We start from the raw sequence: 12,191 nt of genomic DNA, 5'->3' as shown, positions 1-12,191 counted from the left end.
TTTCAGAATGAATTACTATTCAATCTAAAGAAAATCAAAACCATCACAAATGGACAAATAAACAATATCATGAAAAGACTAAAAAAAAAAAAGAAGAAGAAGAAAAAAGAAAGGCAATATACACTGAGGAGAAGATCAGCACAAAATGATCAAAGCAGAGGAAGACATTGGGAGGAGCACAAGAGTTAAAGGTAACAAAGGTAGACTATTACATACTGAACCTTGAAATAAAAGTAGTAATAATAATAATATACAAGTGGATATGTAGATAGATATTCAAGTTGAACAGGGATCAGAAGGTCAATGGAACTACATCCATGAATATATATAAATTTCACAGATGATATTTCTACATATGTATTTATATTTGCTGAATATAGAAATGTATACAGACAGCAAAATTATGAAAAGTAAATAGCCATATTCAAACACCTTGAGGATATGAGTTGCTGAGCCTTGAAGCTCACAACCACAGTCTTAGGGAACACTAAGTAAATTGGCATAACATAATCCACAAAGACCAAGCTAGATCCTTCTCTGATGAGTAGCAATCTGGGTCTTAAAGCTTGTCAGTGGCCATCTATAGTGAAAGTATTGGCTTACCCCTGTCCAGAGCAAAGAGTAAGAAAACTGAAAACACCAGGAAGCAATCAGTTCCGAGAACTAATAGATCATGCAAATCCCAGCCTGCAGGACCCTGAGATCAGAAGAAATAGAAATTATCTGCCTATCACTGCTGACAGCTCAGAAAGAGATCTCAATAGGAAGTCCTGGGGAAAATGTGGATCAAAATTATATATATATATAAACAGGCTTACTTACTGATCTTTTCAAGAGTCCTGGAACGCCTGACACTATGGCATTTAGACACCCTTCAAGCCTGGAACTGAACTCACCACAGTGGTTCAACTTTCAACCCAATGGCAGACAGGACTGGAAAATAAATAATAACACCAGAACACCAGGAATGTATGCACTCTTTTGAGCAATCAACTATGTAAAATAAAGAGTCGAATTTTCCCAGGGTAAAAATTAAGAAGGCAGATGGGGTAGGGAGGAAGGACAAATGTAAATAGGAAGAAGTGGGAAGAATGTTGTCACATTGTGAGGATTGTAATTAATGGCACAAATCAACGTGTGTGAGAATTATTTAATAGAAAACCAATTTTCTCTATTAGCTTTCACCCACTTTTATCCACATCAAAAAACCAAACTCATTTCCAGTGAGTCAATGCCAAATTGTAGTCATCCTGTAGGCCAGGACAGAACTGCCTCTGAGGGTTTCAGAGACTCACTCTTTATGAGAATCTAAAGCCGGGTCTTTCTCCCGAGGGCCGACTGGTGGCTTGCTGACCTTGCAGCTAGCAACCCAACATGCAACCACTAGGCCACCAGCCCTCCAGCTTTTGCTCAAGTCACAACAGAACAAAATTAGATGACTATAACAAAAAGATAAAAATGTATTGGAACCATAGTAGCCACCCTGTTAAGGAAGCTGATCTTCAATCAATAAACAAATACTACCCAAATACTACCCAAAGCTCACTTCCAGGCTCAAGAAAGCATATAAATTTGGAGAAAGAGATGAGACAGCAGGGACTTGCACAGTCATCCAGACAAGCGAAAACGAGATCCTGAGGAAGGGAATGGAACAGAAGCTGCAAAGGATAACAATACAACCAGCAATGAAATGTTCAGACATACCCCATGCAAAAAGCAACTTCCTCTGGGTCCTGCCTGCTTCTCTAACTCCATTTTCCATCATCATTCTAAAGGAATGTTTACTGCTGCCAGAAGCACCAAGACAGACCAGCAGTGATCACCCAAACGCCTTCCCCATCTATTTCATTGATTTACATCTACCATGTCCTCACACAGCTGCCTTCAGTATATCTGTGGCACAACACTGTTGTTGTTGTTGTTGTTGTTGTTGTTGTTGTTGTTAGGTGTCCTTGAATCAGTTACGACTCATAGCCACCCTATGTACAACAGAACAAAACATTGCCTGGTCCTGTGCCATCGTCACAGTTGTTATTATGTTTGAGCCCATTGGCATAGTCACAGTATCAATCCATCTCACCCAGGGCTTTTCCTGCCCTCCGCTTTTCACTGCTGCTCCACTTTCCCAAGCGTTATGCCCTTCTCCAGGACTGGTGTCCCTGCTAACATGGCCAAAGTAGGTGAGACAGAGTCTTACCATCCTTGCCTCAAAGTACACATTCTGTGTGTACTTCTTCCATGACATATCTGTGTATACTTTTGGCAGTCCATAGTACTTTCAATATTCTTTGCCAACACCATAGTTCAAATGCATCAAGTTTTCTTTGGTCTTCCTTATTCAATACCCAACTTTGACATGTAGACATGAAGCAACTGAAAATAACATGGCTTGAGTCAGGAACACCTTATTCAAACTGACAGGCAAGTGGTTGGCACAACACTTACCACAGTCTGAATGGTAATTCAGATTTTCTTTGTTCACTTCCAAAATTACCTGGGTAACCAGCCACATGAGGAGGTAGTAGAATGCAGTGCTTAGGAGCTCCTAGCTCTTCAACTTGCCAACTCTATAGCCACATCAGGCCTGATATTCCTCTGTAAAAGGCAGGTCATAGCTGCCTCACAGATATAATGCTTCAAGTATATAAGACAATGCATGAAAAATGCTTAGTTAGCACCTGACATATAAGACATACTGAATAATTTAGCTTTTATATGAACTGTAAGAGGCAGGTCTGTTCTGTTCTATAGAATTGCTATGAGTCAGAATCAACTTGACAGCCATGGGTTTTTCAATCTTGAGGTATTACAGGGGGTAAAAATGAAGCAGAGTCAGATAAAACAATAAAGCAGAGATAGGGCCCTTACAGAGATCACCAAAGTCAATGTCAGAAATAGGATTTCCCTCAGCTCTCCAGTCTCTGAACTCCTCTTCCCTAAGAGGATGCCTTTTTGCGATTGACCTTCTCAAAACTGGTTCTGGACTGTGGGGTCATAAAGATATGCCAAATCTTGAACGAACTCCTATTTGCTCCCTGAGACACCAGAACCCAGCCAAAAGGTGAAGAGAGAGCTGCCAAAGGACAAACCATGGCAAGAAAAGAATTCAGGAAAGTCATTTTTTAACTGACTAATGAATATAGCTCTCCTCTTTTTCCTTCTAATTCAATCCAGAAGTATTTTTCCCATTTCAGTAATGAATCAAGTGATTCATGAGTAGATTGGGGATACTGTATAGGTCTAGAATTGGTTAGTAATATGCAAAATTGGATGTGTTTAATTAAGTAACAGAAAAAAAATTGAATCCCTGCTATCAAATCATGCTTTGCAATGGTTTTCTGTACCTTTGACATCAGTCCAGAAATTTAATCAATAAAATCCATGACGATCTACCCATCTACCATATTCATTTATAATGCCTATAAGTGGATGCTGCCTTTTGTTCTATGCAACAGGATCTCCCACATCATAAATAAACAGAATCCTCAGTGTTTCTGATACATCTCATCACACCAAGAAACTTACTTAATATACTTTACAGTAATGTTCTTGAAATCTATATTTCATGCCATAATAACTTCCAAATATATTTACAACACTCTGTTATAAGCAGGGGATGAAGGAAGGATTAAAGCATTATTTCAGAATCCTGACGTATATTAAAAGTCTGCTTAAAATGTATTGTTTATGATATCTGAGCTTAACACAGTGTTTTTATTTCTTTTCACTAACTTAGCTGCTCAATACTCAGAGGGCATAGAGAAAAAATGCCAGAGGAAATTGCTGGGTCTGGGACTCAACACTATAACTTCAGGGAACACTAAGGAAAATTGACATATTATATTCCACAGAGACAGTGTTCTACATCTTATTTAGGTGAGCAGCATTTAGGGTCTTAAAAGCTTGTGAGCACAAGATCACCATACAATAGTTAGTCAGGTTCTTTTAAACTAATGAAGAGTGCTCTACAAGGAAACTAAGAAAACAAGACCATTCATGATAGCCACCCAAAATATTAAATAGTTATGATTAAATCTAACCAGAGAATTAAAAAAGCAATACAAAGAAAAAGATAAAATGCTATTACATGAAACCAAAAGGGTCTGATGTAAATATAAGAATATACCAAGTCATGGATAGGAGGACTTAACATTGTAAAAATGACACTACCACGCAGTGACTTACAAATACAATGCAATCCTGATCCAAATTCCGACATCATTCTTTAAGGAAATGGAAAAGCTTCGCATGGAACAATAAAAGACTATGGATAAGCAAAGCACAACTGAAGAACAAAGTAGGAGCCTTCACACTTCCCAATTTCAAAACTTACCACAAAGCCATGGTAGTCAAAACAGCCTGGTATGGGTACAATGATAGGCACATCAACCAATGCAACAGAATCAAGAACTCAGAAGTAAACAGACTTTGTTGTTCACTATGTTTATAGTTCATTGTTCACTATGAACAGTGACGCTTCTACAAAGGGTTGAAACACATTAAAATAGAGAAGAAATAGACTAATAAATGGTATTAGCAAAGCTGGATAACCATTAGCAGAATAAATGAAACAACACATATCCAAAAACAAACTTAAGATGGATCAAAGAGCTGTATATAAAATGTATAACTATAAATATGATCAATGAAAAAATAGGAACAAATGTAAGGACCCGAATACACAGCACAAATACACTATCAAACATAACTGAGAACACACAAACCGCACAAGAACAACTGGATGACTGGGATCTCCCCCAAATCAAGTGCCTCCATGCATCAAAAGATTTCATCAAAAGAATCAAAAGACAACTCATAGATTGGAGGAAAATTTGGCAATGATATATCTGGATTATGGAAAATGCCTAAAAATTCTAAAAATTTCAACACATAAACTGAAAAAGACCAATAACTTAACTTGAAAATGGGAATATGACATGAACAGACAGGTAAAATGTTCAGCAGACATATGAAGAAGTGTTCGTGATCATTAACAAACAGCAATCACACACACACACAAAAAAAACAATGAGATATCACCTCATCCCAGTAACAATAGCAAAGTTCAACAATTAGAAAATAACAAGTGTGTTAGGATGTGGAAAGAGTGGAGCACGCATACACTGCTGGTGGGAGTGTAAAATGGCGTAGCCACTGTGAAAAACAAATGGTGCTTCCTTAAAATTTTGAAATATAAGTACCAGATGAGCCAAAAATCCCTCTATTTAGTATATAACTGGGAGAAATAAGAACCATGATATGGATTGATATATATATACCTATATTCATCACAGCACTATTCACAACACACAGCAAAAAGTTAAAAACAACCTAAATGCTCACTCATGTAAGAAAGGATAAACAACTATGGCACATACATATGACGGAATACTACACAAGGTTAAAGACGAAGAACGAGTCTACGAAAGACCTCATAACATGGGTAAACCTGTTACGAGGCATTTTGCAGAGGGTATTTTGCGGAATGAAATAAGCCAATCACAATGGAACAAATATTGCATGAGACCGTTATTGTAAAAAGTCTAGAAGAGGTTTTCACACTAAAAGAATTATTCCTTGATAGTCACCAGTGCTATAGGAGGTAGGTAAACAGTAAATTAGTGGCTAGCGGTTAAATACCTATTAACTTGGGTGAAGGGAAAAGCCATATACAATAAGAGATGGGTCAGCTAAAAATGATGAAGGCAGAGGAAGATACTGGGAGGAATAAAGGGGTTGAAAGCAACAGTTTATATACTGTAATATCCACAATCCTGAAATAACCATAATCTACATATAGGTAACATGGATAGACCCACAGGCTACATGGGTGTGCAAGCATTCCCAGGAAAACATTGGTTTTACAGGATTCTTGTGTATGTGTATTTATCTTTACTGTAAGTATACCCAGGAATGTGGTATTCAGGGGACAACATTATGAAAACTTTTTACAAAAACCTAAAACTCTTGAGGGAATGAGTTGCTGGGCCTAGGGATTTGGGACCTCGGTCTTAAGGAATATCAAGTTCAATTTACATAACACAATTCACAATGACAATGTTCTATATCCTACTTTGGAGAGAAGGGACCGAGGTCTCAAAAGTTTGTGAGTGGCCACCTAAGGCATAATTAATGGTCACTCCTTGTTCAAAGGGTAAAAGAGCGAAGAAAATCAAAGATGCATGGAAATAATTAGTACACCAGACTAATGGACCACAGAACTGTCAGTCTCTATGACCCTAAGACCAGAAAAACTCGATGGTGACTGGATACCACTCTCAACTGCTCTGAAAGGAATTACCTTAGAAGAGTTTCCCTAGGTGGATGATACTGCCCCCTGAGGAATGCTGAAATGGTCCAGGGGGCTGTAACAACAGATAGCTATAAATTACCCTGGATCATGAGCCACAGTAATAAAGTTGCTGTTTTCTGTTTTTCCTGAAACAAGAGCAATAGGACAAATAAGTTTGGAAATCTAAAAGTCCTGAATAGCTCCAAAAAACTCACTACCATAAAATCAATTCCAACTCATTGTGACACTATAGAACAGAAATTCTAAATCATAGAAATGGCCAAGCTTAGTGGTAATAGAAGACAGGTGTAATCTCCTGAGACTAAGACCAAGTCAACCCTGAGGTCTGAAAATGAACTCATCACCTGACTCAATTGTCAGTCAACAATAGGCAGGTCTGTAAAGGAAACAATAACAGTAGTGATGCACAAACACCTTAGAATAATCAACCATTTGAGGTCAGGCAGGCAGCATTTACCCCAGGACAAAGTTCGGGAGTGTTTGGGAAAATGAAGGAGTGGAACTAGAAAATACAGGGAGGAAGTGGGATAAGTGATATTACTTTGTGGGGATTACAATTAATAAACTAAAAAGAAAATATATGTATGAATTGTTAAGTGAAAAGCTGATCTGCTCTGTAAATCTTCAACAAATGCACCATAAAATGTTATTTAAAACAAAAAACAAAAACGCTGGGGCCCTAAATGTACCAAGGCCTTCGCAGGGCTCTATTTGAGGGCTCTGGTGGTATAACTGTATAACTATGTGCAGTAAGACATGGGAGAGAGATTTAAAAAAAACAAACTTGGTGAGTGGCCCTGTAAGGTAGAAATATTGATCTCTCCCCATCTGCAGCAATGAAGTGTAAGAATGCAAGAAAACAATGAGAGCTAATAGGCCAAAGGTTCCTCAGCCTGGACAGCCCTGCGACCAGAATCAGATGTGGCCTGGCCACCAATGCTGACCACTCAGAAGAGGATCGCAACTGGAAGCCTTGGATAGTGTAGGAGAAAATGTGGGACAAAATTCAAAATGTTAAAAAAAGACCAGGCTTATTGATCTGACTGAGAACAGTGGAGTCCCTGACACTATGGTTGTTAGTCATCCTTCAAGCCTGGAACTAAATTCACTCCCTGTGGTAGATATATAATCGTTTGTCAATTTGAGGATTAAGAGCATAGGGGTTGAGCCTTGCTTGTCAATCAGAACATAGCCAATGAGGCCTCTTTGTGGGCATGGCCTTCTCCTGAGAATTTTGGGAAATCCAGTACTTCTTCCTTGGAGGGAGGAGACACTTCTCTCTCTGCCACTCCCTGGGAGACATTGCAGCTGACAAGACACATGGAACTACCCTAGTGCCCCGAGCCGGACAAGTCACATGGATGCAACCAGACCTCTGAAGCCAGAGAAGCCACAGAGAGACCCCTGCCAGTGCTGAGATGCTTACAACACCACTGGATCCAAAGACTTTCTACCCACTGATCCTCCTGCATTTGGCTTCATTGATGTGTTTCATGTACCTGAAAGGACTTCATAGATTGGTATTGGACATATGGGCTAATATCAGACTTATGGCCTTGGACTGGGCTGGGTTGGGATGTTTTCTTAATGTACAATTACCCTTTATATGAAACTCTCTCATATACATGTGCATGTTTGTGAATTTGTTTCTCTAGTCTACCCAGATTAATATACTCCCATAACTCAACTTTTATACTAACAATAGACTGACCTATAAAGTGAACACTAACACCAGGGAGATAGACAGTCATATCAACCATATAAAAATCAAAAGGATGTCATTTGCCCAGGGATAAAGCTAAGAAGGCAAAAAAGGATAATCTAGATCAAAGGGAAATGGCAAACAGGAATAAAATGAAATAGTGTGATATATGGGGGATTGTATTCATGTCACAAAATAAAGTCTATGTAACTGTCGAATGGAAAACAAATTTACTCTATAAACTTTCATCCAATTACAATAAAAAATAAAAATATCCAGTTTCTCTATTCTATAATAAGAGATTTATTGAGATGATGTTCTTTGTTTATAGAATCTCCCGGTTTTCAGTGGCTTATAAAAAACATCATATCACTGCCTCTTTGACCTACACCCTACCTATTATAATCTGCCTCTTTAGTCTATGTGACCTTGTCTTCTGCCACAGAACTTGTCTTACTAGAGTTGGTATAAAATTGGCAAGCAGGACCAAACCCTGACCATTGTGGACACTGGCATGGGGATGACTAAAATCTATTTGATCAACAAATCGAATACCAAAGCCTTTATGGCATCAACATCTCCATGATTGGCCAGTTGGTAGTGGGCTTCTACTTGGTCTACTTGGTGGTTAAGAAAGTGATGGTGATCATCAAGCACAACAACAAGCCCAGTATGCATGGGAGTCTTCAGGGGAGGGCCATTCACAGTTAGGACCCACACAAGTGAGCCCATAGGTTGTGAGACAAAGGTTATCCTGCATCTGAAAAAGGATAAAACCAAGTACTTGGAAGAGAGAAGAATGAAGGATATAATGCAAAAGCATTCTCAGTTTATCGGCTATCCAATTACTCTTTTGTGGAGAAACCACTGTATAAAGAAGTGAGTCACAAAAGAAAGAGAACACAGAAAAAAAAGAAAAAGAATAAAAGGAGTCTGGTGACAAATCTGAAATGGAAGAATTTGGTTCTGACAAAGAAAATAGTGACAAGGAGGAGGATGAGGAGACAATCAAAGAGGTCCTCAACAAAACCAAGCTAGCTGGACCAGAAATTCTGATGATATTACCAATGAAGAATACAGAATTCTATAAGAGTTTGACCAATGACTAGGAGGTCCACCAGGCCATAAAGGACAGTTAGAATTCTGAGCACTCCTCTTTGTCCTAAGATTTATGCTGTAATTGCCAAGTTTTCATCATGGACAACTGTGAGGAGCTGGTCTGATGAGTATCTATCTGAATTTCATTCATTTTGAAATGGTCTCCAAGGCTCTTCCTCTAAATACTTCCCTGGAGATGTTGCAGCAAAGCAAACTTTTGAAAGTTATCAGGAAGCATTTGGTCAAGAAGTGCTTAGAACTCTTCACCAAGCTGGCCAAAGATAAAGAGAACAACAAAAATGTTATGAGCAGTTCTCCAAAAAACATGAAACCTGGAATCCATGAAGACTCCTGAAATCAAAAGAAACTTTCAGAGCTGTTACACCTGCAGAAGTCTGCCTTGGGTGGCAATATGGTTTCTCCCAAGGACTACTGCACCAAGCTGGAGAACCAGAAACAACTACTATAGTGTGGGGAAAACTAAGGACCAAGTGTCTAACTTGGCCTTTGTTGATTGCCTCTGGGAGTACGGCTTAGAACTGATCTATCTACCTGATCAAGCCCATCAATGAACCCTCTGTCCATCAGCTAAAGGAATTCAATGAAAAGACCTTAATGTCCTGCACCAAAGAGGGCTTGGAGCCACCAGAAGATGAAGAGGAGGAAAAGAAGACCAAGTGCGAAAACCTCTGCAAAAATAATGAAGGTCGTTTTGGAGGAAAAAGTGGGAAAGGTGGGGGTGTCAAACCAATTCGTCACATCCCACTGCTGCATTGTTACATGCATGAATGGTTGGACAGTAAACATGGAGAGAATTATGAAGGCCCATCGCTGACAGCCACCTCAATAATGAGCTACATGACAGCTAGGAAACACCTGGAGATGAACCCCGATACTTCATCGAGATTTTGCTGCAGAAGGCCACAATCAACAAGAAGGACAAGTCCTTGAAAGATCTGATGATTCTATGAAACTGCGTTGCTGACATCTGGCTTCAGTCTTGAAGATTCACCAGATATGTCCCAACCAGATCTACAGGGTGATCAAGATTGGCCTGGGGATTGATGATAATGACTCCATAGCTGACAATACCAAGTTGTCATCACTGAAGAAATGTCACCCCTTGAAGGTGATGATGATATGTCACAAATGGAAGAAGTCAACTAAGAGTCAATTTGTACACGTGTTCAGTACTTTCCCTGAATTCCCCGATAATATATTTTTCCATTTTTTTCTTTATTTTTGTTAACATTTTTTAAAACTCTGTATGGCATTACTATAACTAAGGGAGAGATATGATTTCTTTCTACTTCTAAGTGATATTGTGTAACTTTAGGAACTAATAGCAGAGCTAATAATTCTGTTTTGCTTTCATATTTGTGAATCTAATGGATGGAGGTGATGCTGTCATAAGGTATATATAACCTAATATTAATATTGTGGTCCAAAGTTTTAGCTATTAAGCATATTGTTCAGTAAACCAATTTTTCAATTACTGAAATGTTGAAGTGTATGTAACTACATGAAGTCTTAAAAAAACGCATCGACTTTCATCTTCCAGAGTCTTGTTTCTATGTCTACCATCCTCCTATAGTTCCCAATGGCACATGTACTAGACTTTTAGAAATCAGTGCGCCACACTGAACCAATTCAATGGACTCAGTATCCACAGGGATTGTTTTCCAAAGAGAACGATATATTTTAGAGTAGCAAAATTATATGCCTACCTAAGCTACTGTCAAGGTAGTTCAAAGTCACTAGGCTAAGCTGGTGAGTAGAAACGAAGTACCTAGATCACCTGCTGTGTCAAAAAGTGGTGACAAGTACAGTTACATGCAACAAGAGAAAAAAAGGAAAGAAATGAGGCAAGGCGGTGATAAATGAAAGCCCAAATAACAAGGAGACAAAAAATATTGAGTAGCTGGAGGAAAGCCGGTAAGAGAATTTTCCAGTATTTATCCACAGAGAAGCTAAGCTCTCAGGAGAAACCAATCCCTAGAGCAGATTTACTGTAACTCTTTATAAAAAGCTTCTTTCTACTGAAAAACTCTGCCCCTTGCCACAAGAAATTCAATAACTTTGACCTAATGCCTATTGGATAATTAATATAACTACTTAATAGTTTATGGGGGGGAAGCAAAATTGACTCTTTCATCTAACATAAAATTTTTTAAAATTTCAAGTAAAACCGATTGCCCTACTTAAACATCAAAATACTTATGCAGGGCTATATTATCAAAGAGATATATATCAGTTCTGAAGAAGTGACTATCACATGAAGCTTAAAGATCATGTGAATTATACCATGTTTTAAAAAGTACTAGATTTCTATGTTGTGCAACATTACAACAAATTAAGCATATTAAAAGCATCTGTTATTACCTCACAGGTTCCACAAGTCAAAAGGCTGAGTATGGCATAGCCTCTCTATTCAGAGCCTCCCAAGGCTGATGACAAAGTGACGATGCCCTCGGTGTGGCCAGAATGTGTACCCCAGTGGTTGTATCATCAAGACCTTTAGATCCTAGAGACCATCCAACACCATAAGAAATTAAAACTGTTTGTGTAATCAAAGGCATCCAGAAAGCATCTTCTGGTCTACTAAGGTAGAGTCCAGTAAAGGTAAACAATGCACGTTCTATACTTATGTACGTATTGTTTGTTTTACTAATGTAAATTGTCATTTGATTGCTTTTCTAGGTGTTTCACTTTTCAAATGATAGGGTTTCATTATATGTGGGAAATACTCAGGTTCTAGTTCTTTCCTGCAGGGTTGATTCCAAACAAATGTCTTGAAATATCCATGTTCAATTCTGGATGGTTGCACACAGATTCTCTTAGCAATACACTTACCTTAGTCTCGTTAAGGTTCCTTACCATGAGTTCACCCCACCTGAACTTTGAGAAAATCTCAAGAACATCCTAAGGACAGAAGATCTGATGAGCTGTGGGAAGACATCAAGAAAGCAGCAAGACATCAAGAAAAATACGAAAAAAGCGAAAGGTCATGAAGTAGAGGGGTGGGGGACCTCAAAGTGGGTGTCAGAAAAGTCTCTGAAATGTTCTCTTAATTGTAGG

The 12,191-nt window shown here is 38.6% G+C and overlaps 1 protein-coding gene and 1 pseudogene across 1 annotated transcript in view; one reads left to right on the top strand and one right to left on the bottom strand.

The window, feature by feature from the left end:
• SUGCT (succinyl-CoA:glutarate-CoA transferase) overlaps positions 1–12,191 on the bottom strand; it is a 917,561-nt gene that overhangs the window by 583,221 nt on the left and 322,149 nt on the right. The window lies entirely within an intron of this gene.
• On the top strand, positions 9,212–10,280 carry LOC123521258 (annotated as a pseudogene).

The sequence above is a fragment of the Echinops telfairi genome, unplaced genomic scaffold, assembly GCF_000313985.2.
Source record: "Echinops telfairi isolate 266 unplaced genomic scaffold, ASM31398v2 ScPeMD7_7;HRSCAF=31, whole genome shotgun sequence".
Classification (NCBI taxonomy): domain Eukaryota; kingdom Metazoa; phylum Chordata; class Mammalia; order Afrosoricida; family Tenrecidae; genus Echinops; species Echinops telfairi.
The sequence above is the reverse complement of the archived record's forward strand: the minus strand, read 5'-3'. Positions and strand labels throughout refer to the sequence as shown.